The sequence below is a fragment of the Chrysemys picta genome, chromosome 9 (assembly GCF_011386835.1).
Source record: "Chrysemys picta bellii isolate R12L10 chromosome 9, ASM1138683v2, whole genome shotgun sequence".
Classification (NCBI taxonomy): Eukaryota; Metazoa; Chordata; order Testudines; family Emydidae; genus Chrysemys; species Chrysemys picta.
The window spans coordinates 85,476,765-85,494,808 of record NC_088799.1 but is presented as its reverse complement, the minus strand read 5'-3'; the positions used below and the strand labels follow the sequence as shown (position 1 = coordinate 85,494,808).

The window sequence follows — 18,044 nt, the reverse complement described above, 5'->3', positions numbered from 1 at the left end:
CTCCCTTCCACATCCCAAAAGAAAATTTGTGGTGTGGCAAATGGAGGTTCATCAACAAAGCAAAATATTTTTAATTCACACTGTGAAAAATGGCTTGCCTTGCCCAAGGCATATTAACTTCAAGCCATCTTCCTCTGTTTATTCAAAAGAACATTAGTGCAGCGCTTTTTTAAAGCAATCAGAGATAACAGCTTTATCTGAACAGGAAAAGAACAAAGAGAGATGCATGAAATCCAAATTCTCCTCAGAAAATGTTCTTCCTTTGCATCCTCACTCCCCCACCCCTGCAGCTAGCGCAGTACTCATGAGCTATGGCACACACTGACTGAAGTGCTGCCAGACGAAGGAAGCTAGCAGTTTTCCACACAGAGATCACACTATAATGTGGGAATTCAGGAAACAGCACAAGAAAGAGGTTCCTAATAACCGCGCCAGCGTTCTCAGGCCAAGTTATGCAATCATGCAAAGGTTACATTAGGTGTATTCAAGGCAGAGAAGATAAATATCACTGTGGAAACAATTTGGAAGTAGAAAAATAAATCTTGAGCCCATCCTACACCTAGAATAGTACTCGATAACTTGGGATCCCCGAACCTATGATTTTGAGGGGCTGCTGCTCTTTGCATTCTTTAAAATTACTCCATTTAAAATTTCTCCCTGCAGCTTTGTTCTCTTTTCTCCTCGACAACTGGAGTTTAGGAAGCTGCTCATATCACCCTCGCTAAATGGGACAGATTCCCAGCGGAGCCTAATGTCTACTAAATACAGCTGAGGGGATGTAAATGCTGCAACACCAGCGCCACCCCCATCCCTGGCATAGAAAGTGTATTGCTGGTTATGGCCCCTGGGGCCATTATGTCAGCTGAGACTACACAGATCACAGCAGCACTGTGGCCATTCCCCCTTTTGCCCCAGCCCCCCCACCCCCACTGAAAGCTCCAGGGGCAGTGGTTATACTGGCTCCCCAATGCCCGTGAGTTCCCCACTGTGTGAGTGGCACAAAGTTGCCAGAGAAAAGAAGAGAATATGTAGGGTTGCCATACGTCCTCTTTTTCCCGGACATGTCCGGCTTTTCGGCACTCAAACCCCCGTCCGGGGGGAATTGCCAAAAAGCCGAACATGTCCAGGAAAATGGCGGCTCTGCTCCTCCCCTGACTCTTCGGCTCTGTTTAAGAGCCGAGCTGCCCGAGCGCTATGGGTTTCAGGCAGCCCCCTTGCCTCCGGACCCCAGCCGCCGGCCGGGCACTTCCCCTCCCGGGCTCCAGCGGCGCAGGGTCTGGAGGCATGGGGGCTGCCCGAAGCCGGTAGCGCTCAGGCAGCCTGGCTCTTAAACAGAGCCGAAGAGTCAGGGGAGGAGCAGAGCCTCCAGCTGCGGCGGCTCTGCTCCTCCCCGACTCTTCGGCTCTGTTTAGGAGCCGAGTGCTACCGGCTTCGGGCAGCCCCCATGCCTCCGGACCCTGCGCCGCCGGAGCCCGGGAGGGGAAGTGCCCGGCCGAGGGCGCAGGGTCCAGAGGCATGGGGGCTGCCCGAAGCCCAAGCGCTACCGGCTTCACGGTTTGCCGGGCAGCCTCCAGACCCTGCGCCCCCGGCTGGGTGCTTCCCCTCCCGGGCTCCAGCTGCGCTGGGGAAGCGCCGGCCGGGGGCGCAGGGTCTGGGGGCTGCCCGGCAAACCGTGAAGCTGGTAGCGCTCGGGCAGCCCTTTCCGCGTGGCTGGGAGAGGGAGGGAGGAGGGGGCGGAGTTAGGGCGGGAAGGGGCGGAGTTGGGGCGGGTGGGGAAATGGGTGGGGCCAGGGCCCGTGGAGGGTCCTCTTTTTTTATTTATTAGATATGGTAACCCTAGAATATGGCCCTACACACTTATTTCACTCAGAGATTTGTGGAATTTCATGAAAAAGGCTAAAGCTGCAGACTGAGTTAAATAATGGCTTAATATGAAAAGATCACGCAATCAATAGAAAAATACAGGATGGAACCAGAAAAAGAGATGTGGATAGGAAGTTTACTGAAGGTAGAGGAGCCAGAGAACAGGTAGTTAGGAGAGAGGATATTTCCTTGTCTTGCTCTCCCCATATAAATAAGAGAGAAGATACCAATGCTACGAAGTTGACTAAGAATCATTATTGCTGCTTTATAGAGAAGGGACTTGAGGTGCAGAGGGGATAAGTGATTTGCCCAACGTCAGTGAGTCAAAAGATGAGGCAGGAATAGAACTCAAGAGACTCATGATGCCTTTCCCCTATTGTATCCGGTGGATAACACTACCTACAAGAAAAGCCTCCTTAAAGCTTCCTCTCGGGTGAGAATGGGGTAAACTGCACTTTGTGAAAAGAGAAAGGTCAATCCACTTGTCCCAGCAGAAGTGAGGATGAGGCATAAATTCAATGTGAAACAGGTCATCGTACTCCCGAGATGGTAATGATGGGTATTTGCATACCAATGATTTTAAAAATTACTATTGTAAAACCTAGCACATTTGGGGTTATTAGGAAAATTCTGCCTTACAGAATACAGACATTTGAACAGTTATGGGCCCTATCTAATGGAGAACTCTAATGGAGAGCTCGAAAGCTCATCTCTCTCACCAGTGGAAGTTGATCCAATAAAAGATATTGCCTCACCCACCTTGTCTCTCTCATGGGCCATGTGGTCTTGTTTCACCCTCTCAGTGCTCACAGTGTCTTTCTACAGCAGTTTATTAACCTGCTAATTCTACACAATAAAATTTTAATGACCGTGTAATTTAGCAAACTGCTGTGGGGAAAGTAATTACTGTAGAAAACTTTTACTTAGGCCTGGTCTACATTACAAAGTTAGGTTGACATAAGCCACCTTGCATCTACCTACCTGTGCATATGTCTACACTTAAATTGGTCTCTTACCCATGTAAGTACCCCATTACAGCAACGCAGTAACTGAGCAACACTGAGCCATGGTCTACGTACTGAGGTTGACACAGCGCAAGTGTAGCCACTGCATTACTTATGTCAGCCCTAACAGTCCTCCAGCAGCTGTCCCACAATGCCTAACACTGCTTGCTCTGATCACTGCCCAGGGGTCACAGAGACTAGAAGGTCTCCCTCCCCTTTAAAGCCCTGGGAATTTTTCAAATGCCTTTTCCTGACTGTCCAGCTTGGCAAGCATACCTAGCTGCTTTCCACTGTTGTGTGCAACTGTCCAGCTGACCATGCCAGCTACACGCCCAGATGTGCTCCAGTTTGGAGTAGAAGGAGATATTCGATCTCCTGGGCCTGTGAGGAGACAAGAGTATGCAAGCAAAGCTATGGACCGGCTGTAGAAAAACTGACATCTACAAGCAGATTGCCAGGGGGATGCAGGAGAAGGGGTATGACAGAGATCAGCAGCAATGCCGTGTGAAAGCAAAGGAACTGTGTGAGCCATATCAGAAGGCCAAGGAGGCCAATAGTTGATCTGGTGCCGAGCCACAGACCTGCCGGTTTTACAAAGAGCTGCATGCCATACTTGGTAGAGACACTGCACACCACCATGGATTCCTTCCAGGAGCCCGAGACACGAGCCCCTAGTCAGTACCGGATTTACCATGGCGCCAGGCCCACGATCCAAAGGGGCCCTGGCCCGGCCCGCTCTTCTCCGCCCCCGCTCACCGCTCTCTCCAGCGGAGGCAGCGGGCAGAAGCTTGGTCCTGCCGACTCCTGCTGCAGGGCAGGCTCCGCCGGCAGCCAAGCTCGCCACTCCCCCGGCTCTTCCCCAGAGGGTGCTGCATTCCTTTCCTCCCCCAACCCCTGCATTTCCCCCGGTCACCGAACAGCTGTTCGCTGGCGTGAGGGAGGGGGAGGAGCAGAGCCGCAGTGTGCTTGCCGCTCGGGGGAGGAGGCGGAGAAGAGGCGGGGCCTTGGAGAAGGGGGCGGAATCAGGGCACACCTCCTCCAACCCCCTGCCGTGAGCCGTTCAGGGCAAAGGGCTGGGAGCACCCCCATGACCCCAGCCCACACCCCCAGCCCTCTGCCCTGACTCCTGCACCCCCCCACAACCCCAGCCCTGACTCCTGCACCCCCTCACACACACCCAGCCCCCAGACCTGACTCCTGCCCCCCCACATCCCCACCCCCACCCTGAGCACCAAACGGGAGCTCCTGCACACACACCCTCCCCCCCATATACATTCCCACCTGCACCTCTCGCACCAAATGGGAGCTGCCCCAGGTAGGCGCTCCACACCCCAACCCTGAGCCCCCTCCCTTACCCTAGCTCCTGGCCAGACCCTGCACCCCAACCCCCAGCCTGCTCCTGCATCCTAACTCCCTCCCAGACCCTGCACCCCCAGCCCTGTGCTCAGTGCACCTCCACCCTCAGCTCAGTGCAGAGAGAGACAAAGAGAATGGGCTAGAACCAGGGAGAAGTTAGGTACCCGCTCTATGTGGGCAGGAGTGGGGGGGATCCTGTTTACCCCCAGCCCTGCTGCGCTTGCAGTTTACCCCCAGCCCCTCCCTTGCTCCAGGGACCAACCCTAGCTCCCGCCCCCTGGCCCCTGCCTTGCTCCAGTCAGCGGGGACTAATCCTCCCCCCATACCCCGCTGTGCTCTTGCCCCTGGCCCCTGCCTTGCTCCAGCTGGGGACCAATCCTTCCCCCCCTCCCCACATGCCCTGCTGTCAGGGTGGATAAAAAAAAAAAAAACCCTTCCTCCGCAAGCGCTGGAGGGAGGCCCGGGAGACTCAGGGGAAGCGCGGGGCCGGGGTGAGTAACAGTCCGGCCTGGTCCCTTGCAGGCAGGACTCAGTTGGGTGGTAGGGCGAGGAGGGGGGCGGCCCGCGGGGCCAGGCGGCGGCTGTTCTCACCCCCGGCCAGCGGGACTCGGGAGCAGCCGCTGCTGCAGCTCCCACTGCCGCGGGGGCAGGAAGCGGCCATGGCGCTCCGCAGCTGCAGCTCTGGCGCCCCCGAACCCCCCGAACCGGGGCCTGCTGCGGGGACCCAGCAGCGCGCACGCTGCACCCAGCCCCTGGCCAGTCGCGTCTGGGCTGCTGCCCAGCTGGTGCTATCCCGCGGTGGCCCCGGAGTGGGGGCAGCAGGCCCCAGCCCCCCCGTCCCGCAGGGGAACGAACGGGGCTGGGCTGCCGATGCCTCCGCCCCGGGGCCGCCGCGGGATAGCACCAGCTCGGCAGCAGCCCAGACGCGACTGGCCAGGGGCTGGGCCCAGCGTGCGCGCTGCTGGGTCCCTGCAGCAGGCCCCGGCTCGGGGGGTTCGGAGGCGCCGCAGCCGCGGAGCGCCATGGCCGGTTCCTCCCCCGCGGCAGTGGGAGCTGCAGCAGTGGCTGCTCCCGAGTCCCGCTGCCCGGGGGGAAGAACAGCCGCCGCCTGGCCCCACGGGTCGCCCCCCTCCTCTCCCTACCACCCAACTGAGTCCTGCCTGCTCGGGGCCAGGCCGGACTCTTACTCACCCCGGCCCCGCGCTTCCCCTGCGTCTCCCGGGCCTCCCTCCAGCGCTTGTGGAGGAAAGGGGAATGGTGACCCCGGGGAAGAGGCGGGGATTCGGGGAGGGAGCCAATCGGGGGAGGAGGGGGCGGAGTCGGGGCAGGGGGGGGGGGCGCGAGCACTTCCGGGCTCCAGGCTCCGGCGCATTTCCTTGTTTGTTCAGTGTCCCGACCGCACGTCGGTCGGGACGCGGGACAAACAAGGAAATATCGGGACAGTCCCGATAAAATCGGGACGTCTGGTCACCCTATCCAGCTATGCCATGAGCCAGGACCTGTTTGAGATTCCACCGCAGACCAATCAGTCCCGACATGGTTCCAGCTAATACTAGGATTGGCAGTTTAAACAGAGTTCCTTAACCCAGTTCCCAGCCCAGCCCAGAGAAGTTGGAACTTTAGTGTGAACAAAAGCGGCAGCCTCGCCCACTGAAAATGGAAAATAAAATGAGCAACGATGTTTCTACCATTAATCCCTTTCGGTTACAGCCTGTAAGGGAAGTGCTATAATTAGCCAGCATGGGCCCCCTTTTACAGAGCAATTTGGAAGAAATAGTTAGAATGCTGTTAAGCAATCACCCACTACAGAAAATTAAATTAAACGTATTGGCTTCACTCTGGCTTTATCCATGCCCAGCATCGATGGACTTACATGGGAGTTTTGCCTGAGAAAGGGCTTCAAGTTCAGATTCTTGAGTAAATCAAATCCCTCCTTATCTCTAAACCAAGTGTATTAATAAGGACCCATCTCACAGAGGACCTGTGAGCACGCTGAGATCTTTGGGTGTAAAAGGCTATCACTGAAGTGTTTTAGGATTTAAAAGTTTACTGCTTGTCTCCACATAGGCTATGATCTAAAGCCCACTGGAGTCAATGGAAAGACTTACATTGATTCCAGTGGGCTTTAGATCAGACCCACAGTGGACTGTGTGTTATAAAGCAATGTATAAAAAGGCACTGCAGTGCCGGGGCAGCTTTCCATGCACTTCAACACAACGATCATTTGATCAAATTAGTTCGTATTCATCAATGAATATTTAAATGTGGGAATGTCAATTACAAACACCATTACCAATGATATCAGTAATTATTTGTATTATTATTAATATTACTCTGCTGATCTCCTTTTTTCCCCTAATGTCAACACATTATTAAGGAAAGGTGCCACAATAAAAACTGATAGAGGACATGAAATTCCAGTATAATCAAAACTTCGCCACATTGAAAATTATACATAGGCTTCTTTATTCTTCCCAACCAAAATTAATGCCTCTGTTCTAGACTGCAGTTTACTTGTCTTAAAGATCACTAACGAAGAAAAATATTAGACTCATGCATCTCTTTTTTTCCTCTTTGTGTTGTATAAAGAAAGCCATATCACACACACACATTTTTATATATATATATATATAAAACAAACTTTTTTTTTGCATTTGAAATTAGAATTTGCCCTGTACGACTCTATGATGAAGAACTAACAATATGATGACACCACAAAAGAATGAAAGTTTAGCAAGTGAGAGGGAAAAGGCTGTTTAGTCAGATAGTGTATTGTTTGTGTTGTTAATAGCTATTTAACTGCAGTGATTATTGAACATTTTGAAGAAAGGAAGTCTTTGCTAAAATTTCAATACTAAGTTCTGAGAACTCATAATAGAACATGTTCTGAGACATTCAGCAAGTCCTCCAGAAAAAGCAGACTTCATATTCTTGATATTTCTAAGGCTAAAAAAAGCAAATTTTCTTCTCTGAAAAAAGAAAAATCTTTCAGGGCCTCTTTATACATCATAAAGAAGCAAAGTAACAACAATAACAAAAAAAGAAAAAGAAAAAAAGAACACGAGCCCATTTGTATTTAAGTCTTTTGCAGCTTACTTTTAATGTTAGGGTCACAGAATTGAGAGCTGAAAGAGACCTAATCAGATCTTTTTATCCATCCCGCTGCAAGAATAAGAGTATAGCCTCAATCCTACAATGAGCTCCACACACACAGACCCCTCCTGCTCCCCCCATACCTGAGTGGAACTAATTACAGGATCAGCCTATATCCTCCCAATAAAAGCTGCATTAAATATTAAACTGATTCTAAATATTAATTCTGACCAAAAATATTAAAAAGAAGCAGTGAAATGAGAATACATTATCTAAAAAGGAGGATAATCTCTGCTGAGGACAAAACACATGAAACGCTATTCAAAGGGTTACAGAGAGAGTGAGCAAAAAAGACAACCAACATCAAGTTTTTTTAAGCAAATGGATAATTTTTAGAAGAAATACATTTCTCCTTTGATGGAACTAAATACAGCAAGCCAGTGAGTTTCAGACAATTGATTCAAACTTTATTTTCCTCAAATCAAAAAAGTACAGATTTGATCACAGAACAAGGTCTGATCAGATTTTTCCAATCAATTTGAAAGGCTGGTTCTGAGTTCTGACAGAGCACCAGCACCCTCTGCTGGAGATACCAAGTTTAATAGCCCATTTAGAGGAAAAATGAGCAAAGAAAATCAATTTCTATTTTAAAAACACAATATGCAATTTGTGTTTTAAATGGGCTACAAATTGGACCCAGTTCAACTTAACAAACAACAGCAACACTAAACAGCTTGCTAAACTTTGGCAGACAGAACAGTCACTTTTAAGAGACCAGATCATCCTAGCAGATCATTATGTTTGGTATCTTTGCCAGCTCAGAAACCATTGTTTATAATTTAGTCAATACTAGAATAAATTTAACTGTTGCAGGTAGTAAGCATCATTTTTACTGCTGTTCACAGTAGAAAGCACCTGTTCTGCACTACTGAATAGTCCAGATGCAGTCTGGCAGAACAGGGCTTCCATAATGCTGAATCTTCCAGCTAACCCCTCAGTGATGGCATTCCATCAATTTCATTGCTGCTGTGACAAATGACAGCAGCACATTAAAGGTGCATCTACACCACACTGTTTTTCCTTAAAACTTCCCACTGTAGCACTGGCATGGGTGCAGCGGTGCCAGTGGTATCAACAGCAGAACGGCTAGTGTAGGCTAGCCACTGGCTTTTTAACTAAAGTGCAGTCCAGACCTGCTCTAAGCCCTATCTACACTAGAACTTCCATCATGAAGCTGCAACAGCGGTGTATCACAGGTCCCAATTTTCCTGGTGTACACATAAGCCTTGTCTACACACAAAAGTTATATAGTTAAAATATAGTATAGTTAAAGTGGTACAGCCTCCCTAGTGCAGACTCAGTTATACTGGTATTTATACAGGTAGTATTGCATCCACACTAGGGGTTGTATTGGTATAACTATATCGGTGAAAAATAAAAATCACACCCCACCCCAACATAGTTATACCAGAACAAAAACTGTATGTAGAGCAGACCTCAGTCAGAAGGGTTAAGACTGGCAAACTGAATCTGTGTGCAGCTCATGAGAGTGTGGGAAACAAAAGAGTCAATGTGAGTTCAGGACAGAGTATTCATTAGCCTTAGGATTGAGTTTCCTGGTTTTTGCCAGTTTGTTTCTCATTGAACAGTTTTCAAAAGTAGCTTTTTGTTCTTCTGATTTCCTTCTTAATATATAGTAATGGAAAGCCATGATATTCAAATTATTTCTTGGAGACTCGTCTCTTCAATAAATACACATTAAGCTGCTTAAAATGTTTTTTTTTGTTTGTTTTTTAAAGTCTTGAAAACAGGAATGGGAATCTTTTGATGGACTGTAATGGGCTTCAGCTCAAACCCTTATATAATATACTTGACCCAAAGATCTCAGAAGGCCTCACAAATATCAGCCTAAGGTATTAAACACATACATAAAGAAATTTATTTTTTTTAAATACATGGGGCTTTGGCATGCATCTCCATCAGTGCAACAGTACGAGCCGAACTACAGACCTGCTGCTGGAGTTTTTACCACTGTGTCCTCTAACCCTTGTCTCTGCCTCAAGAGCTCTTTCTTATTGGCAACATTTAATGAAGAGGCACAGGCTGCAATTTATTCACCAGACTGAGGACACCCAGCTTCACAGCTCTACCACAGCTGACCTGGCCACAGCAGTGGAACAAATTACCCAGTACTTCTGGATGGAATTTTCAGGAGTTCAGCACCCAACACACTGAGGTCTTTTGAAAATTGGCCGTAAGCATCACAATGGGAGCTGCTGGATGCCAAGCCCTTCTGAAGATATGACTCTTAATTAGGTGCCTAAATAGGAGTGGAGCTCTTTTGAAAATCTAGCCCTCATTGTGGATGCTTGAGCACTCCAAAATCTGGCCTTGGGCTCTTTTATATATCACCCTATATAACCATGGGACTGGGTGAGGGCTAACTGTTTGCTACTTAATCCAGATAAAACTGAGACAAGGGCAGTGGTTTGGAGAAAGCAGCCAGAACAGTTGGCAGATGTTGGGGAGGGGATGGACTGAGGGCTGCAGGGGCTTGGGTCTGTTTTACCATTCTCATCTTAGCTGGTAGATATTTATTTGCATGTCAAGGTGTGGTAAATAGTCCTTTATAGTGTATTTTGTATTGTGTGTTTTAATTTATGGGATGGCCATAAAGACAATAGGATGGACACCTACAGAGAGTTTTATAAACCTAAAACAAATAAAATTGTGAGGGCTACTAAGAATAAAGAAATAATAATAATGATAATCAATAGTACAACACAAATAGATAAGATTCAACATACAGCAAGGTCAATTTCAACAGCAATTGTTCTAGTTCTGGAGAGCTTCATCCTAATAATAACACTTTACACTTACATATAATCCCAAAGCACTTTTTAACCATACAATCACCAGTGAGATGCAGTTAACTCTGGGGTGGAGGGTGACAGCCAAACAACACACAGCACGTTGCACAAACCATGTGGGAACAAAGGCTCCTGAGAAGGCAAGCAAAACAAACTCCTCCTCTTACTCAAAGTGCCAGGTGGTTTCAAACCTGAGGCGCCACGCTTTTCAACACACTGATACTCAGGTCCATGGCAGGTATACACGAGGAGATCACTGCAAGATTGGAAGGTGCTAAAAGCAGGAGTCCTAAGAATTTGAAAGGAATTGTGACACCAGTACAGGACACTTATACCACAGAAAGTTTGGACACTTCTCCCTTTTATTAGCTGTGTTGTACATGCTGGGCCGCTCGTACACCCCCTCCCCATACTCACACTACCCCTCGCCTCAGTCAGAAATATGAATTCAGTAGTCAGCTCTGGCCCTTGATCATGAATGCAGACTCCTAGGCTTCGGACATCAATAAGCATTTCATACAAAGTGGAACAGCTCCACCAGGAGAAACTCCCACCCCAGATTACCCTAGCCCACGGGATGCTACGTTCACATGGGAAACCTGGGTTCACATCAGGTAAAGTAGGGATTTAAACCCAGGTCTCCCACATCCTCCACCACCTTTATGAGAGAAAGGGCTAACCTGGCGTAGGCATCTAACTTCAAGAAAGGAGTCGTGGCTTGTATTCTGAGTAGAGGGAGGCACCTCCCTCTGGCCCAGAGTTAGGAGCCCAACTCCTTTTGAGGGGCAAGACTTAGGCCCTACCTTTCTCTTCAGCATTTCCCACTGGCTAGCTTAGGCAGCTCCCAGCTCAGTTTGCTGGCTTGGTGGATCCCATTCTTAGGTGCCTAAATCTCCCAGGCATTGTACAGGAAACCTGGTCACCTAATTCAGAGCTGTGGATTCGATTAGGAGGCACGGCACCTAAAAATGAGGTGCTGCTATTAAATCTCCTTTGCAGATCTAGCCCTAATTCTGTAGTAGCACCAGGAATGGCACCTAGACCATCGTTCCTTTCTCTTTAGTTCCACCTAATATTTGAGGCTCCTTCAATACTGGCAATTTTCAAGAATTTTCCCACCCTTGTACTAGCACTGGTGCAATTCCACGGTGGTAGCAATGTGGGAAAGCTAGACCAGGCCCAGGCATTTTTACCTCCATTATCTACACCTGCTCAGAGAAGGGTTAGACACCAGGACTCTAGCCAAGGTCTTTAGATGTATTAACCAGCCTTATAACAGCTCATTAAACAAATGAAGTGACAGCACTGATGGCGCATTGTATTCTGAGGCAATGATCGCTTTGGTGAGAAGACAAACCAAAAGGCCACAATCAAGTACTTTTCCTACAGAGTGAGAGTGCTGCAATTAGGTCATCATTGAGCATTATCATCACAATCCAGGGCAGACACATTCCTAGAGAATAACTATGACATGACATCAAGCATTCAGACTGCAGAAGAGGATATTATCTGAAGTGGTACTCAAAGTGAACACTGTAGGGAAACATCAATCCTGGGGTGTTCTATTTCCAATAGGCAGAGGAAGAGGACAAGATATGTAGATCTGGTTTAGCACTAGGATAGGATTCAGAGTTTGTGTTTGAGGCTGACACAGGAGAATTCAGATCCATTTATGACAAAGTGTCACATGCTGACCTTACAAAATTTTGCCCCAGCATTCTTCACAAATTTTCCCTCATCTTAGAATAATAGAATATTAGGGTTGGAAGAGGCCTCAGGAGGTCATCTAGTCCAATCCCCTGCTCAAAGCAGGACCAACACCAACTAAATCATCCCAGCCAAGGCTTTGTCAAGCCGGGCCTTAACAACATCTAAGGATGGAGATTCCACCACCTCCCTAGGTAATCCATTCCAGTGCTTCACCACCCTCCTAGTGAAATCTTAGGAGTCATGTAAACTGAATTTAGACTCTGAGTTCCAGTTCTGGGCAATCTCTAATTCTGAATGATTCTTTCTCTTCTATGAATAGACTGAAGTAGATCCAGGGCCAACTCTGATAGGTTCAGACTCCAGCTTTGAATAAGTTCCCTAACTTTCAGATACTTATTTGAATGACAGAACTTGGATAAAGGACCAACGGACAGAATATTCTCCACAAGGCCCCTCAATCCTGGAATTCACTCCCCAGCTCCCTTTCCTTTGGTCTGTAATAACCTAAATACATTGATCTACAAGACACACCACAAAGCCCTTTGATTTGAGCAGGTGCTTGAGGAGAATTGAGATTTGAGAGCTAATAGGGTATGGAGTTTTATTTGATATGGAAATTGTGGTTTTGTGGAATGGCTTCCCGTGTGTGGGAAAAGGTCATTGGTTTGTCACTGCTGCTTTCATTAATTGGATTGTATTCTTAATGATCTGTGGAGGGTGCCCAGAGCCTGCAACAGGCATCCTTAATGCGGATAATAATACTTACCTGTTTTGTAAAGCACTTTGAGATCTACTGAAGAAAAGTGCTAAGTAAACACTAGGTATTATTATGATATATTGGAATCAAAATAAAATTCAAGCAGAAGCTCTCCTCCCTTGAACAAGTCGTATTTCCTGCTTCTATCACACCGCCTTGGGACTGAAATCAGGATCTTTGCCAGGATTAAGCCACTAATTTTATGTGAAGTGACAGTTAGTTCCAGAACTTTGGTCCCTGCTGTGGCCCCTTTGAGACACGCTAACCAAGCAGCTGAGGATTCCTCCAGCACAGGAAGCAGCAGGAGGAAGAGGCATTACTGAAGACCCTTGTGCTTCAGGCATCCTGGGCTAGTAGAACAACCCCTAGGAAGCCACTGCTGTGGGAACTTTGGGCTGCTCCAATTTATATGGAGGGGTCTATCAGCTCTTGGCTGCCCCCAAGAGAACAAAGGAGGTTTAAACCCACCTTGGGTCCAATTTATATGCTATGCTTCATCAGTACCCAAAATCTAGCTTTTACTGCCCAATCTTGCAGCCCTTACACAGGTAAATACAGGACTGGCTCTAGGCACCAGCAAAGCAAGCACGTGCTTGGGGAGGCACAATTTCAGGAGCGGCATTTTTTTGTTTGTTTGTTTTTGTCTTGGCCAGTTGCGCTCTCAGAGATTGGGGCGGCAAATGTTTTGCTTGGGGCGGCAAAAAAAAAAAAAAACTAGAGCTGGCCCTGGGTAAATAGTGCACTGAAATTAATAGGATTTATTCCCTGTGCTTGGATTGCAGGGTCAGGCTCATAGTGGATATTTAATAGGTTTAACAAAGACAGAATCCCAACCTACATATTCTCCCAATTTGCCATCACCTCAGTGCCTGGCCTCAAAGATCATTAGGCCCAGATCCTGCCCAAGGCTGCGGTGATTAGCAGGATCCTGACACTTATTCAAGAACAAAGAACTGAAATAAATGTATGGAGCTAAATGTGATTTGCAGGAAGTGGCACAAAACTATAACTACGGACTCTGCTGGGATTATTGCAAATTGAGTGAAAAACTTGTTCTCTTGACACATCCCAGCTGGTGGGTATGGATTCACTTACCCTCTTTCGAATGTAAAGAGGCCATAGGGGACGGATGGAAAAAGAGAGCAGAATCTTTATGTAGATGCTATAATAAAACTATAATAAAGAACAATATTGTCAGACATATAGATGAACATCATTTGTTGAGGAAGAGTCAACATGGTTTTAGTAAAGGGAAATCATGCCTCACCAATCTACTAGAATTCTTTGAGGAGGTCAACAAGCATGGGGACCAAGGGGATCCAGTGGATATAGCGTACTTAGATTTTCAGAAAGCCTTTGACAAGGTCCCTCACCAAGGCTCTTACGCAAAGTAAGCTGCCACGGGATAAGAGGGAAGGTGCTCTCATGGATTGGTAACTGGTTAAAAGATAGGAAACAAAGGGTAGGTATAAATGGTCAGTTTTCAGAATGGAGAGAGATAAATAGTGGTGTCCTTCAGGGGTCTGTTCTGGGACCAGTCCTATTCAACATATTCATAAATTATCTGGAAAAAGGGGTAAACAGTGAGGTGGCAAAATTTGCAAATGATACAAAATTACTCAAGATAGTTAAGACCCAGGCAGACTGTGAAGAGCTACAAAAGGATCTCTCAAAACTAGGTGACTGGGGAACAAAATGATGGGGTTTAAATTAGCTGTTACCACTCAAGAAAGATTTTGGAATCATTGTGGATAATTCTCTGAAAACATCCACTCAATGTGCAGTGGCAGTCAAAAAAGCAAACAGAATGCTGGGAATAATTAAGAAAGGGATAGATAATAGGACAGAAAATATCATGTTGCCTCTATATAAATCTATGGTACGCCCACAGCTTGAATACTGTGTGCAGATGTGGTCACCCCATCTCAAAAAAATATATATTGGAATTGGAAAAGGTTCAGAAAAGGGCAACAAAAAATGAGTGGTGGTATGGAATGGCTTCCGAATGAGGAGAGATTAATAAGACTGGGACTTTTTAGCTTGGAAAAGAGACGGCTAAGGGGAGATATGATTGAGGGCTATAAAATCATGACTGGTGTAGAGAAAGTAGATAAGGAAATGTTGTTTACTACTTCTCATAACACAAGAACTAGGGGTCACCAAATGAAATTAATATGCAGCAGGTTTAAAACAAATAAAAGGAAGTATTTTTCAACCAATGCACAGTCAACTTGTGGAACTCCTTGCCAGAGGATGTTGTGAAGGCAAAGACCACAACAGTGTTCAAAAAAGTAATAGATAAATTCATAGAGGATAGGTCCATCAATGGCTATTATCCAGGGTGGGCAGGAATGGTGTCCCTACCCTCTCTTTGCCAGAAGTTGGGAATGGGCGACAGGGGATGGTTCGCTTGATGATCACCTGTTCTATTCATTCCCTCTGGGGCACCTGGCAGTGGCCACTGTCGGAAGACAGGATACTGGGCTAGATGGACCTTTGGTCTGACCCAGTAGGGCTATTCTTATGTTCTTATGCTACAGGTTTGGGGCTGGGGGTGCAGGTGGGGCAGGGCAGTCCCACACTTTGGTGTTGGGGGAGGGGCATGTGCTCTCTCTGGGCTTTAAGGCAAGCTGGAGGGGGGAGGGAAACCCCTTCCTCTGTCTGATAAATACCCCCACCCTTCTTGTATCCAAGTACCTCACAGTTATTAATTAATAGACTTCCTTTGCCCCCCAAGGTCACAAAAGGAAGCTGTGGTAGAGCCAGGAACTGAATGCAGGTCTCCAGGGTCCCAGCTCAGTGCCTTAGCTACAAAACCCGCCCTCCAGCTCCTGCCTCCGCCCGCTAGAGTGGGGCAGGGGGAGAGAGGCAAGAGAACCCCGGGCTCTGAATTCCGGGGAGCGCAAGACAGCTCCTTTCGGGCGATACAGCGTGGGCAGGGAGCCAGTAAAGCCAGACTGCACCTGCAGGACTCTGGTGCAGGTGCAGAAAGGGGACAGAAGGGGAGGGCAGCCCCCCTGCCACCTGCGGGGAGCCAGGAGGAGGGCAGCCCCACCCCCGGGACTCTGGGGAGGGAGTGGAGCGGACTAGGACAGGGCTTGGTTGGGGGAGGGGGGAAGAGCTGGGCAGCGAGGGGAGGCGAGGCCAGTCCCCCTCTCTCGCGGCTCCGGGGGGAGGGGAGGGATACAGCCGGTTTTGTTTCTCGCCGCTGCCCTTTGGAGGGAGCTAGAGCCGCAAATCCCTGTCCCAGCAAACGCCCTTAAAGCCCCGTGACAGCGAGAAGGGGGAGGAGATCGCCGCACCCCCCCCCCCCCCCTTTGTTGGCGGACACAAAGCAGTTCAAAGGGCGGCAGCGGAAAAGCGATGGCAGATCCTTCTTCCTCCCCCTGGGCTGCCGGGAGCCGCTCCCGGGTGCACCCGAGCCTGCCGCACAGCCCGGGCACGGCCAGCGAGCCACGCGCCCAGCCCCCGGGGGCAGCAACTGGGTGTAGCCAGGTACGGAACCGCGCACGCTCGTGTGCCGGGTAGATCATCCCCCTCCGCCCTGTGGGGCAGCGCCCCAGCTGCTTACCCCGCGGGCACCTGCCCCAGCAGCCGCCCACACTTCATCCATCTTGCGCCGCGTCCCCTGGAGGTGACAAAGCCGAAGCCGGCACGACAATGAGACACACCGAGGCGCTCTGGGAACTGCCTACCGCCGCTTCGGTGATTAACTTTCACCAGGCACCTCCAACTACGACTCCCAGCATGCCCCACTGTGGGAACCCGCTGCAAAGTCTGCTGGGAAGTGTAGTTCTCTCGCCCTTACACGCCCCCAAAAGGTCCCCAGGGAAGACGTGAGTCCACAGCTGTGCTGCACTGGGGGTCTCAGCCCGGATCCCAGTGCCTTGTGAGCCATAGTGAAAATAACCACCGCTGTTATGTGTCTATATATACAAAAAGCAACCTTTCGCTTGAATGTTAGGCTAAGGCAGAGGGTGTCCAATTGTCTCTTGATGAGCTGGCTGTCCTAACTGTTGTTTTATACATATATGTAGTATTATGTACAGTACACCTACAGCCATAGAGAGAGAGAAGAGAGCATTCACCATAAAGACATGTTCCCTTCCCCAGTTTTTATCCAATAAGCTACAACCCCAAAAGCCTGAGATTTGTAATGAGTAGATTGCATATGAAGTCTAAATATTTATTACTTTTTACATTTGAGACTAACTGTGGAATCCAGTGTGGGACTGAGGGAGAAAAGAAACTAGAAATAGCTTTAAAAAAACCCCATTTTAATTTAGCTTCCTCTAATCATGCATGAATACTTACCTAGATTTTTGCAGGTCTGGCTTCTAGCTATTATTCACGTTTTGTAGGCAGCTGTACTCCACCATGTTTTATAACAGCCCTGTCTCATTCATCCAGCCCTGTTGACAACACAACTCATTGGTGTAAACTCTTGTTCTTTTATGCCATTGGATTGTGGGGGACCAATAACAAATTCCTTATGTAGCTGCTTTCTCAATATTTCCAGTAAGAGGTTCGTGTGTGCCCATTAAATACTAACAGCAATTTTTTCATCAGCAGTGCCATAAAAATTGCTCAGACTCCAATGTGATTAAGGGCAGCATCTATGCACCGTGATTTCGATTAACAGCATTTTTTTGTTGCCTGATTCTGGAACTTGCTACTCACATTTAAAAGGTTTCAGTTTCAATATCACTTATCTGACTTCGTTTAGATTTCAAACCTATGAAACTCACTGCCCCCAAATGATCCCAAGCCTTCACAATGGGATTTGAGAACTCTCTCTTTACATGTGCCATCCCATGACAACAGGGCCAAAGAAAGAGAAAAGGGGAACATTCCAAAATGAGCATACAAGGTATCCACATACTATCTGTAGATATTTGTATTAGTAGGCAGTATAGTTCACAGCGATTTAAAATTTTATGCAACCCTTAATTTTGTTTTAGCACCTAGATACCACTGTACAGAACCAATATGCTACATTACAGCACAAGCCATTTAAAAATTAGCTACAGTATAAATATCTTGATAGACCACTTTAATGGCTATTTCTTGTGCATTGCTGGATTTGCATTTTTTTAGATAAACCTTGCATAGTTTTAAATGATACTCTTGTAGATATGATTTTATTATTCTGCTTTTATGTTTCAATTGTATTTGTTTAGAATTTGATTGGGAGGGAGTGAAATCAAAAACATTAAAGGTTATCTCCATACTATATTAGTTATAAATCATCCTACAATGGAAATGCGGTGCTAGAACACAGAAAAATCATGAGCTGATGATGGCAAATGTACAGAATAATATATTTAGCAAGTGAAGAGTAACAAAAATATAGACGCAAGAAAGAACTTCAGCCCTTGCCGCTGGGAGTTA

At 47.7% G+C, this 18,044-nt stretch overlaps 1 protein-coding gene across 2 annotated transcripts in view; it reads right to left on the bottom strand.

Annotated features, from left to right (window-relative positions):
• The window catches only part of AMOT (angiomotin), an 87,964-nt gene extending 70,904 nt beyond the window's left edge, over positions 1–17,060 (bottom strand). Inside the window, exons 1-2 of one of the 2 annotated variants that reach the window (XM_065556607.1) lie at positions 16,968–17,060; positions 16,225–16,281 (exon numbers count right to left, since the gene is read on the bottom strand). The gene's annotated coding sequence lies outside the window, so the exon portion shown is untranslated. Of the gene's footprint in view, positions 1–16,224; positions 16,379–16,967 lie in introns of those variants that run through there. The other variant, XM_005291803.5, reaches the window with a different exon arrangement.
• Positions 17,061–18,044: the final 984 nt, after the last annotated feature.